The sequence below is a fragment of the Neovison vison genome, chromosome 6 (assembly GCF_020171115.1).
Source record: "Neovison vison isolate M4711 chromosome 6, ASM_NN_V1, whole genome shotgun sequence".
NCBI classification, from domain to species: Eukaryota; Metazoa; Chordata; class Mammalia; order Carnivora; family Mustelidae; genus Neogale; species Neogale vison.
The window spans coordinates 96,075,920-96,099,648 of record NC_058096.1 but is presented as its reverse complement, the minus strand read 5'-3'; the positions used below and the strand labels follow the sequence as shown (position 1 = coordinate 96,099,648).

General features: G+C 41.2%; 1 protein-coding gene across 3 annotated transcripts in view; it reads right to left on the bottom strand.

The window, feature by feature from the left end:
• FNDC3B (fibronectin type III domain containing 3B) overlaps positions 1-23,729 on the bottom strand; it is a 343,565-nt gene that overhangs the window by 301,260 nt on the left and 18,576 nt on the right. The window contains exon 1 of one of the 3 annotated variants that reach the window (XM_044251803.1): positions 11,905-11,923. The exons of the other annotated variants lie outside the window; for them this stretch is intronic. The gene's annotated coding sequence lies outside the window, so the exon portion shown is untranslated. Of the gene's footprint in view, positions 1-11,904; positions 11,924-23,729 lie in introns of those variants that run through there. 3 annotated transcript variants of the gene reach the window in all.

Sequence of the window (23,729 nt, the reverse complement as noted above, 5' to 3'; positions counted from 1 at the left end):
CTAGTTAATGATGAGTTCCTTGCTATTGAACTTCTATAAATGTAATAGGCTCCCCTGACTGAATGTCAACATATCACAGGAACCATGAACCTAATCCACAATTAAGTATTATCAAAGTGTCAAATGTACTCTGGGAGTATTCACATCCATAGAAAATAAACGTGTTTCAAGTTAACAATTAATTTCACTCAACCAATGCGCAGGATAATGTGAAACAAGAGGAAATTATTTTCCTAAAAAGAAATGAAAACTCTTCCTAGCCAATTAGGTAAGCATTAACTACCTTACACTTTGAAGTCCATTTCTCAAACCCAAAAACTTAATGTGTTAATCTAATTGCTCTGAGGAATCACTGAGAAAACGCACCAGTAATGGCCAACCGGTATGAATACAAGATCCGTCACCTATTACTTACTTACCTACACAGCCGATCAATCTTCTAGTTTACAATACTGTTCACAATTTTACTTCCTGCATTTAAAAATATATTCAGACGCTGGGTGATAATGATGTGGCAATGGAATGTCCATCACTTTTAACAAATGCACCGCTCTGGTGAAGGAAACCCTGCGTGCAGAGGGTAGGGGGTTTTTAAGAAATCTCTGTAACTTCTCCCAATTTTGCTGTGAGTCTAAAAGTGCTCTAAAAACAAAAAAAATAAAACAAACAACCCCCCCAAAAAACCCCACAAAAACCTCTAAGAAATATCTTCAGTGTATTACAGATTTAAGAAGAGTAACTTTTATATCAAATCAATGCCCTATTTTGAAATATATGTATGCAATAAGATCCTAAGTTGTTTTTTTAAATGTTTTATTTTTTTTTTTTAAAGATTTTATTTATTTATTTTACAGAGAGAAATCACAAGTAGATGGAGAGGCAGGCAGAGAGAGAGAGAGGGAAGCAGGCTCCCTGAGCAGGGAGCCCGATGCAGGGCTCGATCCCAGGACCCTGAGATCATGACCTGAGCCGAAGGCAGCGACTTAACCCACTGAGCCACCCAGGCACCCCTAAATGTTTTATTTATTTATTTGGCAGAGAGAGAGAGAGAGCACAAGCAGGAGGAGCAGCAGGCAGAGGGAGAGAGAGAAGCTGAGTCCCCGCTGAGCAAGGAGCCCAATATGGGGCTCAATCCCAGGACGCTGGGATCATGACCAGAGCTGAGGGCAGACGCTTAACAGACTAAGCCACCCAGGCACCCCAATAAGATCCTAAGAGTTACCTATAAACCTATAAAGAACAAATATGGGAAAACACAGTATTAGTATAATTAGCTTTACCTCAAATTCTAGACTACAATCCATTTTTGTGCCACATAAAGAAAAAACAAAGAGAAAAAGGATCAGAGAGACAATGAAACAAAAGATGTAACACAGAAACCACAGTTATATGGAGACTAATGGAGAAAACAGAGATGATTAGTGAGGTGAAGTAAGACACAAGCAAATTTCTTTGGCTGCCAAATGGGAATCCAGAAAGTAATTTGACTCTTCACATTTTCTAATATTAACAGAAAACTACCAGTAACAACCAGGGTCTTTGAATAAATCCTGAAAGGAGTACAAGGATTTATTTAAAAAAAAAAAGCTGACTAAACAAATGAACTTTTGGAAAAATGGGAGTTAAGAAATCACACCTCCAGCTTTTACATATCAATTTTTTAACTAAAACCTTAGACTAATATGACATCCTGATGGTCAGTTTAATCAATTTTCAAAAAAGCGTTAATCAACTATTTCCAAATACTGAGAAACAACTTAAGTAGCTGATTCTAAACAGATTCTAATTCCTAAGTTACTATAAGGAAAATGAGTTAGCCCTTCAGAAAAACCTAACCACCAGATACAGAGACTCTACTAGACACATACATTTTATGCATAATCATGGGGTGTCCTTAGCAAACATAATCAGCAGGCAATCCCTACTCTAACCCACCTTTGGGGCCTCCAAGCTTTTTACTAAGTAAATACCGACTTTGAACCCATGATGGGTTTACCAGCAAATCACATTTACATTACAGGCAAGAGCAGAGCTTTCTGGCTTTATGCCAAGACAAAACCTCACATGGGCAGTTCCCACCCCTTCGAGTCATCACTAAAAATTCTAAGATTCAACAGGGTGTCTGCCACCTAAAAGGTCAAGAAATCTCAGGACAAGGTCATAGGTAAACCACACTCAACTTCAACAGTCAATGCATGAGACAGTCCATCACCTTCCAAAGCCACCGATGCAAGGCAATTAGTGAAACTGGATATCCCCCACCCCACCCCACCCCCCGTAATCCTTTCAGGTAGCTGAATGTCGTTAGGAGAGGCCTCAGAGTACAAGTATGAACTTTTTACAAGATAAACCTCATTTTTCTGCTGAGATTCTTCCACTGTTCTGTTTCCTTGATTAGGAGTTCAGACAACCTCCTGACTCATATCTTTAAAAAACAGTAACAACCAGTGTCTTTTAAACAAATCACTTTGAACAAATCACTGGCTGATTTATCTGTCTTTTCTCTTTCTCCACCCTCTATTATTCTAAGACCATTCTTTTGTTTTAGAGCCCCTTCTGTGACTTCATATTCGAACTCAGCCATGAACATCTCCCACAGCCACGTAGCCAGAATCTCAGTTACCGTAGCTACCAGATCAACAGCCAGTCCAGCACTGCAAAAATCCAGACTCTTCTTTTTTTCTTTTAAAGAAACAGATTTTCTGCATCCATGCTTTCTTTGCTTTTCCAGGAACAATACCTCTCTCACGAAAAGCAGAAGCCCAAAAAACAAGGAGCAGCACTGCTCAGAACTCTGCCCTCCCTAAACACACACTACGGTCCCGTTCTCCCTTGCTCGAAGCTGAATTTCGCCATTCAAAGGGATACTAAAAATTCCCCACACTGTGGCCATCTAGGCATCATTTGCCATCTCCACACATTCTCATGTGTACAGAATTGAGAACTAAAGGCAGACCTCGACAGAGGCAACAGAGGAGTAATCCCCACACCTCTGCTTTGGTGGTAAAGATGTCCTGAAACGTAAAAATTCTTTCCAACCCTCCGAAGACTTTTGTGACAATATCCACCCAATTCACTTGCCAGTTTGTTCTTTCTGCTCTCCCCTCCTTTTAAGCCAGCAGGAACACTTGGAGTTGTGGCTCCCGAACAAAATCCTACCCAGGGCAAACAAGCAGCTTTGGAGGAAGGCAGAGACCTGCTCTGGATTTAAAAGGCATGAGGACCTTCTAGGTTTCTGCCATGGGTCCAGATCTGTTCTTCTACCCTAGTCAGCGAAGATCCTGAGGCCTCGTCTCAGATCCTAACTGTGTCGCTTCCCAGCATGACATTTATAGCACCTAATATAAGAAATCACGAATTCATATTTTTTATGCCTCCCTAATCCTGGGAGAAATGCTGATTTATACAAATGTCAACCTCTGCCCTAGCCGGACAGCACACAGTTTCTATGGAGTATGGGTCCCATTATCTGCAAGGTTGACTAAAATACCTACAGAGGGGTTTGGGTGGGGAGGGGGCGGTTCCGTGTGTCCTTTATCTCCTGTATCAAAGTGTCAACAGACAGTCAAGTAAACACGTTCCCAGGGCACTCATGTGACACTCCTCACCAGAGAAACTTCCTCTAAAAGGTTACCTAAGCCAGGAATCTCCAAAACTATTAGCTGAATTTCCTCCCTCATTTTAGGGAATGCCCCTCAAACCGATGAGAAGAAAGACGCCTGGGTGGCAGCAGTCAGAAAGCTATCATTAAAGCCAAAAGCATTCTGTGCAGACTGCCCTCAACCAAAGGCACCCGTGTTTTCATCTGCCCCAGTCTAAATGCCTCAGGATACTCAAATACTGACTTCAATCCATCTACTGCTCCCAGAAAAGCTAGGATGAAAAGGTAGACTTCATCATCTGAAACTTACCATTTCCACACAAATGAAAATGCAGACTTTTCACCGACATTGTCATATTGGTCAAATGGCACCTCTCCCCTTCTTCTGCATTCTGCTGGACCTGGACACCTGTGCTCACCCTCCCACAGCCCAAAATTCCATATACGTGATGGTATTAAAAAGTAACTGTTTTCACATGTTTTAAATGGAGGGGAGGGGCATTTTAAGAATCAGTACGAAGCGCCGTTTCATTTTAAAGAATGTCAAGTGGAAGTTCACAGAAAAAGTTTAAAGTATGAAATCTAATTTGGATCTTTGCCTGGATCCTAATTTGGACCTGAAATCTAATTTGGATGCTACAACCAGACAGATTCTCCTTTTCTGAGTATTTTATTTGGGTTACTATTTCTGGCTCTGAGGCATCATTCTCTGTGAAGATAAAAATGTGATTTTTTTCCTAAGGTGATTTTAGTACTAGCTGCTTAAATACTTTTTCAGTTCACATTTGTGAACTTAAATTAGTAAGCAACCTAAAAGTATTCCAGTTTTCTTCTTTGGGGAAAAAAAAAGTCAAATATTTCTATAATGAGAGCCTTCTACATGAAGAAGAAACCATTAATTCTATCTCAGACAACCATGCTGGAGGCCAAAATCTTTGTCCAGGGAAGGGGGAGAAAGCATTCGTCAATTAAGTGTAGTAATGTTCTATGGCTTTGTTTGTAAGTCCAGCATAAATCACTGCCTATTAACTTGGACTAGAAGCTTTAACTGATATACAGGTCATTCAGAAAAAGGTACAGGAAGAGGCAGGACTGTGTGAAAATGCCACCTCATAAAGATTCTCCTGCCCCTAAATCAGTGCAAACCCAGCTAAGGTCACGTTTAAGGCTTGCTTTCCTTGCTCTTTCATTCTACACGCTGGTTTTCTCGTGTTATAAATATATTTACATCTCCTATTTTTAAAATCCTAATTTATTTTTTAAATAAAAAGAAGAAATTCTCTTTTTAAATTCTGGGTTTATTTAAATGAATATGCAGTTTACCTAAGCACAGCTTTTTTAAGTGCTTCAGATCCCTTAAAATACATTCGACTTAGAAAGGACATGGTTTTTTTTTAACCAATCCACTCCATCTACTTCAAATGCTAATAAGTCTCCAGTTACTCTCTTGAATAATTCTATTTACTTTGAATCATACTAGAGTTGTACTTAAGAAGCTTGATCACTCATTTAATATTGTGTATGTAGATTTTATTTTCTAACATGAATGAAAACTTTGAAGAACCAGATTTTTATTTTATTCACTTAAACCTCCCCCCCATATATAATTTGACTTTTTTTTTAATTCAATCTCTAAGACTAATTTTAACATTGGTCCAAATTTACCCATATCAAAGTCACTCTAGAAATAGTTACAATTTTCATTTTATATTTTATTTTGTAATTTTATTTTAAAAGTATACTTCATTGTCCTAAAAAGTTAAAGATCCTTCTAGATGCCCTTGTGAACTGAATAGAATTTACAGGCTTTCATCACATAGAATGGAAACTTTCAACCTCCCCTTAACCACCCTGAGACTCAAGAAAAATAATTGAGTATTTTTGTACGCTGAAAATATTTTTAACTCTCTAATTTCAACTTACTTTTTTTAATGAATTCAAATAAAGGGAAACTTCATGCATACACTCTCTCCCTAGAAACGGACATTGTATCTTTGCTGAGATGTGCACTCAAGTGGAAAGGCAGGAAGAGCTCACAATTCAGAAGGCAAATACCTAAACAAGTATACAACACACAGCCACAAAAACCACGTGCAACTGGCACTAAAGGAGGGCTCTACGGGTGAGGGCTTGGTTAAGTCATGGTCCTACTCGTAGCAGCTGGCCCAGTTCTTTACAACGTACACTCTGGAAGCTGGAAGTTTGTTTTGCTCTCTGCTATATCTCCAAACACGCAGAACAGTCCTAACAGTGCCCAGTAAATGTGTGTAGAATTAATACTTGTAAAAAATAATGTAACACACAGTAGACATTAGTAGGAAAGGAGATAGGAAAAAGACCTAGCAGTAGTTAAATTTTATTTTGAGATTATATTTCTGGGCACCATTACTTCAAGATGGGCACAAGCTTTAAACATAGATAGAGGCAGATGGCCATGATGGTGGGGAGTCAAAGTATCAAAACATACAAGGAAAAACCTCAAAAACTAGGGACCTTAAAGCTGGTAAAAGAGAAGGAGAACTAAAGGCAAATAAGCTAACTACAGTTGAATCTGAGTTGGATTTGAAGAAACAAACTTGTTCTAGGTTGCTATGGAGTGTTTTTTTGAACTAGAGGTCAAGACCCATTCTCAGGTCATATAATCAATTTAGTGGGTCACCGACTGGCATTCTTGTAAAGAAAATAGAATAGTATGGAACTGCATCCCAAAGAATAAAGGCAGGTATTAATTTATGAAACTTTTGATTCAGCTACATGTATATAAATATTTTTGTGTTTTTACTGGGCTGTGTCTCAAAGTGTGTCCTAGTCAAAATATGTGAAAAAACAGTGCAATAGAAAGTCTGTCTTAAACATGACATTTTGGGTTCAATATAAAAATGAAAATGTGAGAGAAGAGGGAAAAAAAAAAGTACTGACTGCTTGTTAAAGTTGAAAACATCTGTCAATGGATTTTCACAGAGAACTAAAAGAAACCTCAGTGACCACCTGGTCCAATTCTTTCATTTCCTGACTCATAAAAGGTAAAGATACCTCACCCTTAGGGGCACACCCAGAACGGGAAGTGGGTCTCCAGGTTCCTAGTGCAATTGTCCTGTTAGTGGATCACAATGCTGCTAGCACAGGCTGGTGACCACCTGTCACAATGTCATGCGGGTGGCCTTAACACCAGTTGGAATAAAGAATTAGATGGCCTCCCTGGGGCCTACGATCAAAATTCTTTAATGTTAAGTACAGTACTTTATGGTAGCTTATCTCTTAACAGCCAGATCTATAAATTTTCAGTATAAAAAGATAATGGGGACTCATTTGCACATATGTCATTATTTGAAGAACTCCTGACTTCAAAAATGATAAAAACCATTAAGGAGAAAAACAAAAGCCTCTTCTTTTGAAGTCTAAGACACAAAGGAGAAACATTTTTTTGACATATATATATATATATATATATGTATATATTATATATATGTATTTTATATACATATATACATATATATATATATATATATATATTTTTTTTTTTTTTTTTCAATAACCCTTAAATAAAAGAAATTCCCAGGGTGCCTGGGTGGCTCAGTCAGTTAAGCGTCTGCCTTCAGCTCAGGTCATGATCTCAGGGTGGCGGGACTGAGCCCTAAATGGGGCTTCCCTGCTCACTGGGGAGTCTGCTTCTCCCTCTCCCTGTGGCCCTGCCCCCAACCCCTCTCATGCTCTCTCTCTCAAATAAATAAACTCTTAAAAAGGAAAAGAAATTCCAGCTTAAGGTATGTCACAAAATTTAAAATCTTTGAAATTGGAATGCCCCTTGCCACATTTTCCTCCCATAAAAAGAAATTAACTCCCAACCTTTAAGTATGTGCAGCAAAGTAGAAAGCAAGCATTAAGGAGACTGGCTCATCCAATTTCTAGCCAGCCCAGCCCCACCCACATTTTCACCACCCCTCCATTTCCTTTCATAAGAGCACAAAATGACTCCTTAAGTGCAAACCCCTCAGGAAACAACCTCTTAACTTCCACAAAGAACCAGCAATGAACATTTAATATTCATTAATTCACGTTTTTTACTCACTAAGTTTTGGAAGCCTGTCTGTCCCTGTATGGTTTTTTTTTTTTTCTTTTTTAGACCCTGGGCACAAGATTACATGATTTGGGGCAAGCTTCCCTTCCTCCTCTTAATTAACTCGATAGGAAGAAACCCACATGTTCCCCAAACACAAAGTGAAGAAATACAGAATTTTCAATTTTTCTAACATCTTATTAAAATCAACAAGTTCAGGGGTGCCTGGGTGGCTCAGTGGGTTAAGCCTCTGCCTTCGGCTCAGGTCATGATCTCAGGGTCCTGGGATCGAGCCCCGCATCAGGCTCTCTGGTAGGCGGGTAGACTGCTTCCTCCTCTCTCTCTGCGTGCCTTTCTGCCTACTTGTGATCACTGTCAAATAAATAAATAAAATCTTTTTTTTTTTTTAAATAAATAAATAAATAAATAAGCAACAAGTTCAAATACAAGCATACCTCATTCAATTACACTTCACTGATGTTGTGTGGGGTTATTTGTGGTTTGGGGTTGGGTTTTTTTATTTATTTTTTTTAAATTTTTTGGTTTTTGTTTTGCCTCAAATTGAAGGACCGTGGCAACAAGCAAGGGCACTGGCACCATTTACCCAATAGCATTTGAGAACCTCGAGTCTCTGTGTCCCATTTCCTAGTTCTCGCAGCATTCGAAATTTTTTCATTATTACTATTACATTTGCTCTGGTCATCTGTGATCAGTGATCTTTGATGACATTATTGTGATTGTCTTGGGACACCCCAAGATGCACCCTTGTAAAATGGCAAACTTAATCCATAAATGTTGGGTGTATTCTGACTGCTCTGCTACATAGCCATTCCCCCATCTCTCTCCCTCTGCTCCAACCTCCTGACTCCCTAAGAAATGACAACATTGCAATTAGGCCCATCAAGAACCCTACAATGGCCTCCAAGCTCCAGTAAAAGTTAGAGTCCCAAGTCTCTCAGTAGAAATCAAAAGCTAGAGATGATTAAGCCTATGGAAGAAAAATACTGAAAGCCAAGATGGGCCGAAAGCTAGGCGTCTTGCACCCATCAGCCAAGTTGTGAACGCAAATGAAAAGTTCTTGAAGGACAACAAAAAATGCTACTCCAGTGAATAAAAAATGATAAGAAAGAGAAACAGCCTTATGGCTGATACGAAACTTTGGGGGGTATAGATAAAAGATCAAACCAGCCACCACATTCCCTTCAGTCAAAACCTAACCCGGGCGGGGCGCCTGGGTGGCTCAGTGGGTTAGGCCTCTGCCTTCGGCTCGGGTCATGATCCCAGAGTCCTGGGATCGAGCCCGGCATCGGGCTCTCTGCTCAGCAGGGAGCCTGCTTCCCCCTCTCTCTCTGCCTGCTGCTCTGCCTACTTGTGATCTCTGACTGTCAAATAAATAAATAAAATCTTAAAAAAAAAAAAAAAAAAAACCTAACCCGGGCAAGGTCCTAACTCTCATCAATTCTATGAAGGCTGAGAGAGGTAAAGAAGCCGGAGAAGAGAAGTTCAAAGCTAGCAGAGGTTGGTTCATGAGGTTAGAGGAAAGAAGCCATCTCCGTGACATGAAAGTACAAGGGAAAGCAGTAGGTGCTGATGTAGAAACTGCAGCAAGTTCTCCAGAAGATCTAGCTCAGATAATTTATGAAGGTGGCCACACTAAACAACAGATTTTCAGTGTAGACAAAACAGCCTTATATTGGAAGTAGATACCATCTAGGACTTTCATGGTTGAAAGAAGTCAATGTCTGGCTTTCAGAACTTCAAAGGACAGGCTGAAGCTCTTGCTAAGGGCTAATGCAGCTGCTGACTTTCAGTTGAAGCCAATGATCATTGACCATTCTGAAAATCCTAGGACCCTTAAGAATTATGCTAAATCTACTCCACCTGTGCTCTATAAAAAGCCTGGATGACAGAACATCTGTTTACAACATGGTTTACTGAATATCTTAAGCCCACTGTTGAGACCTACTGTGTAGAGAAAATTCCTTTCTGTTCACTGAGAATGCATCTGATCACCCAAGAGCCCTGATGGAAATGTACAGTAATATTAGTATTTTCTCATGTCTGTTAAGACAATACCCATTCTGCAGCCCATGAATCAGGAGTAATTTTGACTTTCAAGTCGTTATTATTTAAGAACTACATTCCACAAGGCTATGGCTGTCGTCGACAGTGATTCCCCTGATTGAACTGAGCAAAGTAGATTAAAAACCTTTGGGAAAGTATTCACCACTCTAGACTCCCCTAAGAACATTCACGATTCATGGAAAAGAGATCAAAATATCAAGATGAGCAGAAGTTAATTCCAACCCTCACAGATTACTTTGAGGGGTTCAAGACTCCAGCGGAGGAAGTAACTACAGATGTGGCAGAAACAGCAAGAGAAGTGAAGTCAGAAGTGGAGCCTGAAGACGGGACTGAATTGCTGCAACCTCGTAACTTGAATGGATGCGGGGCTGTTTCTTATGGAGGAGCAAAGAAAGTCGACTCTTAAAATGGAATCTACTCCTGGTGAAGATGCCATGAAGACTGCTGAAATGACAATAAAAAATTTAGAGCATTACATCAACTGAATTGATAAAGCAGTGTCTGGGTTAGACAGGATAGATTCCAATTCTGGAAGAAGTTCTACAGATAAAGCACAATGAAACAGCATCACATGCTACAGAGAAATCATTTGTGAAGGAAGAGCCAATCCATGTGGCAGAGTTCACTGCTATCCTATTTGAAGAACTGGTCACAGCCACCCCAACCTCCAGCAAGCGCCACCCCGACCAGTCAGCAGCCAGCAACAGCCAGGCAAGAGCCTCCAGGAACAGAGATTAGAATTCTCTGAAGTTCAGACGGTTTAGCAATTTTTTTTAACTAAGGTATGAACTTTTTTTTTCTAAGACTTAACACTATTGTACACTTAAGAGACCAAAGGACAGTACAAACATAACTTTTCTATGTGTAGGAAATGAAAACATTCAGTGGATTCACTTCATTGTGACATTCACTCTGCTATGGTGGTCTGTAACTGAACCTGTAATACCTCCCAGGCAGACCTGTATTTGTGACTGGACCATGGTTAAAAACTAATTCCATACAGAGTCATACATGCTTTCACACATGCAAAGCAAGAAAACGTTTGTTACTAGAAGGAAGTTGGCAGGACAGGGTGAGTGGTTTGACACTGATGACAACATCAATTATGCCAGATGCAGGTCTGCAAGAAGCTAACCATGGCGCCCCACTGGTAATCAATCATGTGACTGTGGCCACTAGTGGACTTGGGGCCTGCCAAGTTTCACGCGCCCCGTCGTTACGCAATAGCTTCCTCTGCCTGGGTCTCTAAACGGACTTCAAATTACCTTATTTTTCTCCGGGCCTTAAAGAGTAACTCATGCTATCAAGTCACAAACTAAGATAGCGGAGACATCTGCCACCATGAAACCATCCTCAACAGCAAGAAGGCCAGATTCTCCAGTCGTAAGCAACAACTCTCACTAAGACAAGTAACTAACACGCTAAAGCACAGGGTAAAGTGGCTGCTCTGAAAGAGAATGACCATGTATGTCCTCGGTACAGGCTGCTGTGTGTGTGCACACACACGTGGGTGGGTTTGAAGTCCCAGAACACACAGGATTTGTAAACCAGACCTGCATACTGGCCCAGTGGAATTCTGGACTTGCTGCACAGCAAGAGGGCCACCCCCCAGGCAGCCACCATAGTCACAGGCTATGTACCATTCAGCACCAAAATGCCATCAACTGTGTATAAAGACCTCCCTCACGACAGAGGCACACACTCCACTAGGTGACCGAAAAAACGGGGTCCAACATATGTCAATTCACTTGGAGGCAACTATTTCAATACATCTTTTGCACAGTCATAACCCAATGACGTCCTCTTCAGGAGTCATCATCCTGTGATACCGCCCTGACCGGACACACAGCAAGCACTGTCCTAACCTCATAAGGGAAGGCCCCGTTTCCAGGAAGAGAACAGCTCTCAAAGGTCATGAAGTAAGGGAAGCAGGCTAGGGGAAACATAAAAGAAAGGTGATTTTCTTTCCTGGCCAAAAGATGGCCAGTTTCTCAGTGGAGCCGACATAAAGCAAATCAGCTTACCTAAGCTCTGCAGTCACTCCCCATCACAAGGCCAAGTTAGTTCTAAAGCTTCAGGAAAGCAGGAGCTAGCTACAGAACATACCATACAGTGACCTGCATGAGCAAAACACGTCCCAAATGTCTTTAAATATGCTCACCTGCTTCTTAAGTCCTGATTAAAGGTGTAAATGGAGACTTTACCAGCAGTGGGGTGGTCAGATTAAACATGGGGAACTCACTCCTCACAGCTCTCCTTCTTTCCACAAATAAACTGTAGTTCTCTTTTCAAGAAGCCCAATCACTCTCTCATGATAAGTGGTTTCCCTTCCCTGAAGAAGTCTGACCAAGTGGAGAAGTGCATGTCCACAGTAACTGAATGATCCGCTCCACTTCAATCAGAAGCTAGATGCTGTAATGATCTTTATTATAATATAGCGAGGAACACAGCTGATTTCGCTGATTTCACTGAGCTTCCACCATCCTCACCTGCAATCCCAATCCACTTTCACATCCAATCCTGACTAGGCTACGTCTGAGAATCACAAATAAGAAGCGAGCGAACAAGACTTGTTGAAAACACCCCACAGCCATCCTAACTCCCAAATGTTTGCGGAAACTTCTCCATACAGACCTTTCAAAGCAGAGTTCCAGACCCAGTACTTAACACAGTAGCTGAGAAAGAGCACCTGGCCATAGTACTTCAAGTCCTCCACTTCAAGGCTAATGATAACAGTTCAATCCCATAAACAAAGAAAAGGTCTGTTTCAGAACTGCAGACATGTTTAATTACGTCTGCTGAGTGGCTAAGGTCCAAAACCCGCCACCATCTGGAGGCTCTGCTGGCCCGCATTTCAGATCCCCACCGCTGCTGCTGGAAAAAACCACTCTGGGCCCTTTTCATCAACATAAAGAAAAGCTTAAAATAATTAGGTGTAAGTGCCTCATAAAGACTCAGATGAAAGCACATTATAGGAGGCATCAATACCATAGTTTATGTGGTCTCATTTGAAATGAAACCTGGCTTCATTACCGAGGAGTTTTCTCATTGTATTTCCATAGATGGAAGCTCTGTCAACACAATTCAGCTGTAGGAGAAAGATGAAAAGCTCAACACTTGCTTCCTAAGAGCTGACTTGGGCCCACAAAGTCCATTTTACTATCTTATCACCATTCCTTGATGTTAAGCTTGACCAAGGAGCTGGACTCTTAACAGACAAGAACCCCTCTCCCAGGCTGAAAAGCATAAGGGACCGCCCAAGCGATTTTTGCTTGGCTACAGAGGAATTAACAAGAGGATGCCTCCAGATGTGGTAGGCCGACCATGTCTTATGATAGCTATCAAACAGGATAGGCTTGTTAGTTATTACGGTTTGAAGCTTTCAATTATCTGATTTGTAAAAACAGTTTCACTCATTAAAATCATCACTATTTAATGATACTATCACCGACTACCCTAGTGGGGTCAAGGTACTGAATCATAAGACGTCAAGAAGCTGTCATTTCCCCAGGAAAACTCAAACTATAAATTCCTGCCCGGTCTCTTGGACACTAAAACTTCTATGTCCAATACTGAAGTCACTCCAGCTACATGTGGCTATTAAAATTAAACAGAATTTTATGTCACCCCTCAGTCACATTAGCCATATTTCAAGTGTTCAAGGCAATTAGTGTTCATCCTCCTGAATAATGCAGACAGGATATCTCCATCATTTTGGAAAATTCCACTGGACAGCAGTGCACTAAAATGACATGTTCTCACTGACAAAAATGCAAGGCCTATGAACTCTTAGTATTTCACCTTATAAACCAAGGGAGGTTCTCTAGCAGAGCTTTTGGGAGCCTACACTGTGGAGGAACTGCTGAATTCTGCCTGACAACTTACTAACTGGGCTTGGGACTAGAGCTTACTACCATCCCTGTGCCTCAGTTCCTTTCTATAAAGCATTATAATAAAGATCATTACAGCATCTACATCCTTACAGGACTATGAGAGCAATTAAATGAGTTAGTTCAGTGCTCAGAACACCAAGTACTAAACTAATATTTGCTGTTATTATTAAGCCTGACAGTATGCTTCAGAGCCTTAAAAATGCTCATGGTTCTTTCTAGTTAATGAGCACTTTGTTCTTTTTAATATGTGTGATTGCCTGTAACAGTCTCCATGCTGTCTTGGGACATTTAAGCGAAAAGGTAAGAATCATTAGCCAAAACAGTGCCTTTTAAGTTTGGCTACAATTCAGAAAGTAAGCTCCTCACCTACAAAGAATAAAGATTGATTTTTGATTCTTTACTATGTACCATAAAATTAAAATTTTAATGAACCAATTAATTGATCATACATAAACCAGGTTATTTTCCCAACTTCAATTAAATTCATTGCATATAAACATTTTAAAATACATACATACACATATAAATAAGGCCCATAAACCCATTTACTTATTCTATAAAACCTGAAAATTCTCCTTAATAAGCACCTGCAATTAGCAAACAGTCCCTGAATGGAAACCCACTACTAAAGTTATACCCAACTTACTGAAAATTCCTTACCATTAGAGCCTAAATGTTTGCATAAGCTTAAGGTACCCTATTAAGGCTGTTCGAAATAGCTGGGAAATACAAAGACTGAAAACACACGAAACAGGAAGAACATGAATGGTGCTACACAACAGTTTAAAAGTTTACAAAACATCTTAATTTTCAATAAGAACAAAAGTTAAGTCTGAAAAATAAGCTAATTTTTAGCACCACCAAGACACACATTTGTTTGTTACCATGAATAATTATTCCCTGTTTCAGAAACAGTCAGCCAAAAATCTGAAAAGTGCTGATCAGTTAGAAATTGCATAATCTCAACCACAAATTTATACAGCAAAAATTCCAAGGTTTCATTTGTAAAACTTTTCTAAATAAGAAAATAAACTTTGGAAAGACCTTATCTGAAAAAAATACTGAAATATGTAAAGATTAAGTGATAAGAGGTCTGGGATTCGCTTCAAAATGTTACTGCAGGAAGTGGGGAAGGGACAGGGATAAAGTGAAACCAGACTGACCATGAGGTGCTAGTTGTGGAGATCAAGACAAGAACACGGGGACCCACTACTATTCTCTAATTTGCATATGTTTGTAATTTTTCATAACTGCAACCTACAAAAACCCAAGTCACCTAACTCTAAGGTTCTTTTGCTTCAAGTAAAAGTGAAGGCTAAAAGTCCTGACACATGTTCATTCGGTCCATGGTCAACACCCAAGGGCTACAATTCTCCTATTTCCCCCCTTGTCAGCCACTATGGGCAACAGAATTTATGATTATCCCAAACAACTGTATGCCCAAAGTAGTGTTAATTCTTTCATGTGATTTGGTTTTGGATTTTGTTTGTCTCTTTCTTCACCAATTCCAGAGAAAGAAAACCACAAGGCAGATCAGCCAACATACTCCAGAAATAGCCAAGGGCCTTCTTTTAATATCATAATTCCTGACTCAAGATGTGCTCTTTTTTTTTTTTTTAGGCTATCAATTGGCTGCATTCTTTTGATGGATCCCAGTTTAATATTTAAACATCTAAAAAAAAAAAAACACAAAATTATGGTAACCTAAGTGATTTCTAACTCTATTCATCATTTATAAAGATGTCAAAATATTCTACTAACAGCCTGGGAAAATGTTAGCACAGAAAAATATTTCCATGTTCTTATCATTAAAAGTGCAGAATCTACGCACCTATGGATTTTCAGTGAGAGGTTCTTACTTTTGAGATAATACAATGCACTGGGAAGCGAGAGTGGGGATCTAGAATCAGAAACTGCTATCAGAATTACTGCCTGATTCGTCCCTTTATTTGCTGAGGCATCCCTAGGAATAGCAGCATGCCTTCTCATGTTGGGTTTTCCTATCTGTGAACTGGGACAATCCTCACTTTGTTAACTTCCCAGGGTCCTGTGAAAAGGACACAATAAAGAATACATAGAAAAGGGCTTTGCAAGTACTGTTTGAATAGAAGGCCATCAGCTTGCGAATAACTTTAGTGGCCCCTCCAAAGATGGTTTCAAACTATTCCCCTACTTAGAATGGAAAGGGAAAAAAGGGCCAATTCAATAAAGAGGATGAAATGGAATTGTTAGCCAGATTCCACAACTCCTTCCCAGGGATGAAGAAACATGAGCCATCCAGCCAGCATCTAGCTTCTACTCAGTGCCAGCAGGTGAGGCATCCCGGTACTCTGAGTGGTGAACGGAAAGGGGGTTCTGAAGGGCTCAGGAACTGAAAGCCGGCCACCTAGGTCAAAGGCGCTCGACAATAACTTCTAAGACTAACTCTTTGAGGAGCTCAACCTCTGCCTAGTAGTGTTAACTCTGTATTTGCTCACTTGGGCTTCACAAAAGCCAGCAAACATTTTACAAAACATTTTGCTTACCAAAGCAGAATGAATAAATAAATACCAAAGAAATTCTGATTGAAGCTCATTAAGAGATGCAAAACTAGACTAACTAGGCCATCTCTGGAGGCTTAACTGTGCTTACCTTCTCTAACAGGCCATCAACAGGCAGTTACCAGGTCAAGGAAGTGGACAATGATGTTTCTCAGCAAAAACACAAGAAGCTGACCCAGGTGACTTCACAAGCAACACAGTATGTAACACAGAAAAGAGTTCAAGAGGAATATGGAGTTTCGGGAGAGGATGTTATTAGGCCCTCTCTTACCCAATACTAAGAACTTACCTAAAAATCACAACTGCCTTCAAACCATGACTCCACAGCTTGCCAGCCCTCTCAGTGCCCCAGCTAGCTCATTTACAGAACAGAGAGGATAAGGTACCTACCTTCAAAGCTGTGCAGATGAGTTAAAAAAAAAAAAAAAAAAATGCACATAAAGCAGGGTCCAGCATGTACCAAGGACTCCGTCTGTGTTGATTATTATCATTACTATTAAATTGCCCACAAACCGTTTTTATTCTTGCTATAAATAAGGACTCCTCAGAAAACAATCTGGCCCAAATATCTGCTCAGTGGTTTGAAGGAGAGAACCACACACACTCCTTCAAGTAAAGTGCTTGAGGGAACAAAATGCTTGAGGGAAAAGAGGGCCTGCGCACTGAGAGTACGGGGAGCCAGGCTCAGGATAGCCAACCATGAATTTCTTATCTTCTTCTTTCACGCTCTTCCTTAGTTGGTCGGCATGGCATCAGCTCTGACACCAGAGACCTTAAGGGTGAGCCTACAATTCCTCCAGAAGAGCCCAGAATCTGAGTTCGGGGAGGGAAAGAACAGATAGGTAATGATAGCAGCAGGAAAGGCAGAACAGAAGCCCCTGGAAAGAGCTGTGGGGGTTGTAACGTGGGCTCCACTCGGATGGGCCTGAGCATTCTGAAATGTGGATTAAAATCCAGGGGATCACCCTACGACTGAAGGGCCAATGAGTGGAGGAAGTGCTCCAGGCAACGGCACACAGGCAAGATTCCTGAGCGAGAGGCTGAGGGATACCCGGGGAGCACGTGGGCACAGAGGCGAAGGAAGGAGATGCCCTGAACGCTGCCCACGCTCAGGAGCCTTTGGGTAATACCACAACACACAACCTGAAACAGTGACAATACCACATCCTCTGGGGTGGGGGGAGGGGAGGACACCTAAAAACAAGTATTTTGCTATTCATTCTCAGAGGAAGTCTCTTCAAAACAAACAGGAGGGGGAAACCCCTTAAAGTGTATTTAATAAGTCATGAGGCTAAGCAGTAGGGAAGACTATTGGTTTCCCAAGGGCTCTGAAAGAACTTGTTCTATAGGACTACCTCCTAGACCACAAGCCACGACGGAGCAACAGTCTCCTACAGACTCTTAATAGGCCTCAAGTAATACTCTTTTTAAGGGTGATGACACTCTGCTCCCCTGATACCAAGAGACTGCACCAAAACCCCACCCGAGACTGTTTCAGATCAAAAATTCCTGATGTAACTGTAGCCCTAGGTCTCATGGTAGTTTTTTTTTTTAACACTAAGAAAATATACCTTTATTTTATGATCTTTTATAAAATAATAGCACTGGTGTGCCATTCATTAATTGCAATAATAAAGTAACAGCAACGAAAAGGAAAGCCCCAATCTGGGCCTTTGTGAATGTGGCAAAGCCTTTGTGATCAGATTTACACTGAGCCACACTAAGCCAGCTCCACTCCACTTTGATCCTTCTCATCAAAAAGGTAGCACCACTTCAAAAAGCGCCATCAACTAGAATAAGGTGTTCCTGCAGTTTAGGACCCAATCCCAAAAGCACTCAGTGCCACAGCACAGAAAGAAAAATAATACTGCCGAAACAGTACCTACATGGCAGATTTATAAAGACAAAACTGAGAAGCAGAGTAACCACCTAGAGGATAATTCTGGACGCTCGTGGAAGACTGAATCAGAGGGGGGAAAAACAGCTAACCAGGTCTCAGGTCTGCAGAGAAAAGCACCAATTTAGAAACTAGCCCATGCCAAGCAGGGACTCGGGAGGAGCAATAGTCAGAAAAGGGCGAGCGGGCACAAGCCCGCTGAGGCAGACCTCGGGCTTGCCGACTGTCTCTCCACACAAGGGCTTCAAAAGGGCAACCTCTGTCAAACACCTGGCCAATCAAAGGAGAGGACAACAATCAAAATTCTAGATTTGTCCTCATTGTTCTCAACTTACATACATTCATCTCAAGAGATCGAAACTCCTTTGTGTGGAATGCATCGAACTGTCAATTCCCCACGGGTCGCATTTTCTTCGAAGACAGAAATTTTGTTGGCGTTCTCAGACTCACTGAGTTACCGAATAACCACAAGAGTAACCGAAAACACTGTGGGAGCAGCAACCTGACTGCAGGCTTAGGTCCTAATCTGAGCCCTGTGACCAGGCTTTACTAAAAGGCTCAGCTTCAGCAAGCTCCAGGTTTCCCAGAGGAAAATGAGCTTTATTTCCTGAAACCCAGGGTCACCTCTAACCTGAAAGGAAATGTCTCCAAAACTGTATAGAAAGCAAAAGAGAATTATCTGGTTATTACCTTGCACAGATTACTCTCTCTCTGAATCTCAGCTTTCTCATCTGGGAAAGAGGAATCACATCATTCCCCTTCCAGGACTGACATGAAGGTACAGAATTAAGGTCATGTGTGGAACCAAAGCTCTAGGGCCCAGAAGAGCGAAGCTTGGGAAGTGTTGGCCAGTACCGTGACTTCTCCCCTGCTCCCCAGGTCTCACCTCCCACCCACACTGGAACACTTATACTTCCCTGTGACCCTATCAGCCACAGAATCATGGAGAAACATGAGAAGATATGAAGTAACACCAGCTCCCTTCAGAGATGGGCCAAACGACTAAGGAAAGCCGCTAAACAACAGTTGTGGGCTAACAGCCAGCTTATCACATAAGCGCAAACGACCCAAATGAAGCTTCTGACCCACGTTTCCCAATCAGCTAGAATGGTCTCAGTAGATCTCTACATGCCAACTCTTCATGCACCCTTTGTAAATACTAAATATCAGGGGGTACTGAGGTTCACAAAAGCAAGTGTATAGACCACAAACCTCCTTCTAAATCACTATCCCGAAGAACAAATGCATTCCAGATATTAAGATTCCAAATTCCACTCACCTCCTCAGGGGGGAAAAAAATTAAATAAAAACTTGAGGAATAAAGTAAGAAGTCAATGTTCTCATATAAACATGACAAGCCCAATTCTATCACTGCAATATACTCTTTGACTTCAGTACAAAAATCTTTTTTGACCATCTGGAGCTACTCCAGGCATGAGGCCAAAACTTCGCAATTCCTTTTCAAAGTAAATGACAGATCAGTAACTGCCACGTTGCTAATGCACAGCCAGAAGGGAGCACCTCATATCCTAGTCAGTGTTCCCTGGAGTTTTACACATATAGTAAAAACAAAGTGCTTCCACATAAATCTGCCCGCTTACCAATATTCCAAACTGAAAAGCGATCATGTCACTTCTGAACAAGGCGGCATTTTTAGGGTGTGATGCTATCACCCTATCTCAGAGGCAGGAAGTAGGACCTTCTGAAAGTTTCACTAAGAAGAGCCAGCTCTAAACTAGAAAGAAACCTAAGTGTGTCAATATTTCAGTTCTCCAGAAATGGCCCATGGAAATCTACTTGATACTTCGAGTCTGTCCCCTGCAGTGATGGAGACGTCGGTAAGATTGCAATAATCGTGGGATCACGTAATACACAGGGAAACAGGGGTGAATCCAAGCTCAATGGTATCTGTAAAGTTAATGCAGACTTCTTCTTCAACCCTGTTGACCAAAGAGCAGGATCACTTTCTTCAATCATCCAATGAACCAAATGGAGAGCCTACGACATGCCAGGTACATACAATAATGATGAAAGGATATGGAGCTTTTCAACATCTCCGCCAAGAACATGAAAAGTTCGAGACCAATTTCACGTAACATGCTCAGAATAAGAGTAACATGAAAGTTCAAAGGCTTAAATTTGGTAATCCACCCCAGGAGTGTTCTAAGCAGAAAGACATTGACTGGCAATGGATAGGGACTTCCTGCAAATATTTCTTTCCAGATTTCAAAGACATGGCAGTTATCTCAAAAGTCACACCTTCCACTGGGAAACTAGCTTATCCTTTAAGAAAAACAGTTTAAAACTGAACAATCTGAAAATATGTCTGGCAGCAGGCTGTTTCTTACAGAGAGAAGTTGTAAGGAGTTTTACAGATGAGGAAAGTTGCTAAACAAAGCTCACAAAATTAAACTGCAGATAGACCACAAGTAAGTAGAAAAGAGGCAATTACAGGTCTCACTCTTCTGATGAACAAACTCTTCCTTGAGGATGAATTCACAGATTCAGAGTTAAGAGAGCTGGAAAACTCATTCGAGATCATCCCACCCTGATTTCACCCAGCTCACTTCATAAAGAAGCTATTTTGTGTGTCTGCCTTCAAAGTGTCAAGTAATCATTACCAAATTACTGGTATCTGACTGTCCTGAGCCAACTCCAAATGGAATCCTTCTGTCCCTGAGAACAAGGAAGAGATGTGCAATCTTCCATCCAAGTACTAACCAGGCCCGACCCTGCTTAGCTTCCGAGATCAGACGAGATCGGGCGCGTTCAGGGTGGTATGGCCGTAGAGGAGATGTGCAATCTTATCAAGCAGGAATGGTGGTGAGAGAATTCAGATCCTGGAGCAGAAAATGCAGAGTGGAATCCTCAGCACAAGAATGCATGAGGAGGATTCCTTGTCCCCCTCTGACATAGGAAAAAGAGAGGTGAATGCCGATGGACTCACCTTCCCTCCTCCCAAGGGTTTAACAGGCTCAAGCAAGTACCACCATCAACTTCTGGGAGGAATGGAGCAGGAGGAGAGGGCATCGACAACTGCAAGATTCTGAACAAGAGGAAGACTTGTAAGGAAAAGTGGGACTTTTTGAAGACATTTTGGGCTGAGGCAGGTGATCTGGTGAAGTGCAAAGAATAGACTGCAAGCAACACCGAGAATGCTACGTACTACAGAACATTTGAAGAAACAAAAATAGCAAAAATTAAGGCTTGCCTCAAAAGTATTTAACAAAGAAGAAAGGAAGCAAAAGATACAAGCCAATAAGAATGGCAACAAATCACTCCCAAGAGAAACCTTCATGATCTAAACAGAGTACATTCACATGCAACTGATACAGCAAATCTCCCTCTTTCAAAGGAGTGATCAGTATCTAGTATTTTATAGAAGGAAACTATCTTCTGACTCGACCTAAATTCACTTCTTCCTTCATTTTCCTCTCACTTTGATCTCTGTTCTTCACTTAATTAAGACTGTATTTTCTCTCAGTGATATATGGGCTTCAGGAAATAACAGAAATCAAAATGACAGTAGGGCGAAGGATGACTGAACAAATGAATGGGCAGATGAGAAAAGTACTTAGAAATACTATACATAAAATCAGCTCTGGGACGCCTGGGGGGCTCAATAGGTTAAACATCTGCCTTTGGCTCAAGTCATGATCCCAGGGTCCTGGATTGAGTCCTGCATCGAATCCTGCATCGGGCTCCCTGCTCAGCAGGAGGCTGCTTCTCCCTCTGCCTGCCTTTCCTTCTGCTCATACTCTCTCGCTCTGACAAATAAATAAATAAAATCTTTTTTAAAAAAATCAGCTCTGTTCAAACTGCAAAATATCAATCGTAATGCTTAAAGAATCATCAAATAGTGACAGAGAGAAAAATCCCACTCTCCGGAAGCAGAAAAATAGCAGATGACTGGGATACCAGAGGCAAGTAACAGGGTTGGACACAGAGAGGCGGGGAGGGGGAACATGCCAACCACAGAATAGAAAGAGTAAATTTCCAAACGGCCCGCGAGGGGGTTTGTGGGGGAGCAAGTGGGGCCTGACTCGTCGTGGTAATGCCAGCAGCTCACAAGCTTCAGACATCTTTTTTGCATACGTAAGAAACTGTTAAGAAGGAAGTAAAACTGCACAAACTTAACCTCTGTACCAGCATGAGCATCTCATGCAACTGTTTTTCTCAGAAACAGGGAGCTATGCTGATACATAAATCAGGATTTTTGGTAAGTGTCCCCCAGTAATCAAGTTCATGCTTCATGCGTTGTTTGTGGACCAGAAAAGTTAATTCTGTAAAAAAAAGATCAGGGATCTCTTTAATTCTTTGCTCCAACTTAGTCAAGATTGCGTAACTTGTACAAACATAACCGCTTCCTGCCCACTGAACAAAGCAATTAATGGACTGGGCACAGTTTCTAAGAGGATTTAAGGGAAGAAATCAACCTGGCCAGTCTGACTGCAGTTCATTTTAAAGAAACAAGAAACGGGAAAATATAGATATCATTGTTTGATTGAATAGTGGTCATTCTTTCTTCACTTAAGTTTCCTCCCACAAACAGACTGTAAATGACACACTGGAAAAGAATTTGCTTCAAAATCACTGTAACAATGTATCTACCATCCATACCTTCAATTCATTATTAAAACATAATGTGCAGACCCTGCCATTTTGGAAGGGAAAAAATAAAAACTGATAAACCTTTACAAGTTCAGAAGCACGACCATTCATATAGGATGGACTTTACAAAGGAAGAAGTATCAAATCAAAAAGGAAGGAGAGAGAGAGAGAAGAGAAAGAAAAGCAACCATGGTTCCCAGCAACTTTCCAGGACTGCTTCCATGATCTCAAGTGGTCCAGGAACACTGCCCTTGTTTCTTATACAACGGATTCAACTTTTTTTTTTTTTTTTTTTGCTTAAGCTAGTTTGAGTTGGTTTATTTGCAAGACAAATAATTCTTGACTATTACTAACACCAAAAATCTTTTGATCTTCACATATTTTCAGGCATTTCAATAACTTTATTTTTTAAAGCTGTTATTTTTAAGTCCTCTCCACACCCCCATGTGGGGCACGAACATACAACCCAGCCATCTGAAGAGTCACAAGCTCCACTAACTGAGCCAGGCAGGCACCCCACCCCAGTTATTTTATTTTTTTTAAAGCAACCTGGGGATTTATTTATGTATTTATTTATTTGAGAGAGAGCAAGCATGAGGCGGGGGGGGGGGGGGGTTCACGACACAACAAACCAAATCCTAGTGAGCCCAGAGCCCGCCAGAGTCTACCACATTTCTATCCCAGGATCCGGAGATCATGACCCAAGCCAAGCCAGACATGTAAACCCAACGGAGCCACCCAGGAACCACCCCCTATCTCAGTTATTTTAAAGTGAAAATCTCATATACTTCCAAGAATCAGAATTGGAACACAGCTTTAAAATTAATACCAAGCAAGTTTCCTCCTGGTTCAAACACATGGAGTATCAGTATCAATGTATTGCTGTGGTTAAGTCATTTACTCAGTAAACACTTACTCAATACTTACTGTTTGCCAGACACTGTATAAAAAGAAGGGGGGGGGTGCACCCAAGTGACTCTTCATCATTTCAGTTCAGGTCATGATCTCAGGGTCCTGGGATCAGGCCCGGAGTCAGGCTCCTCGC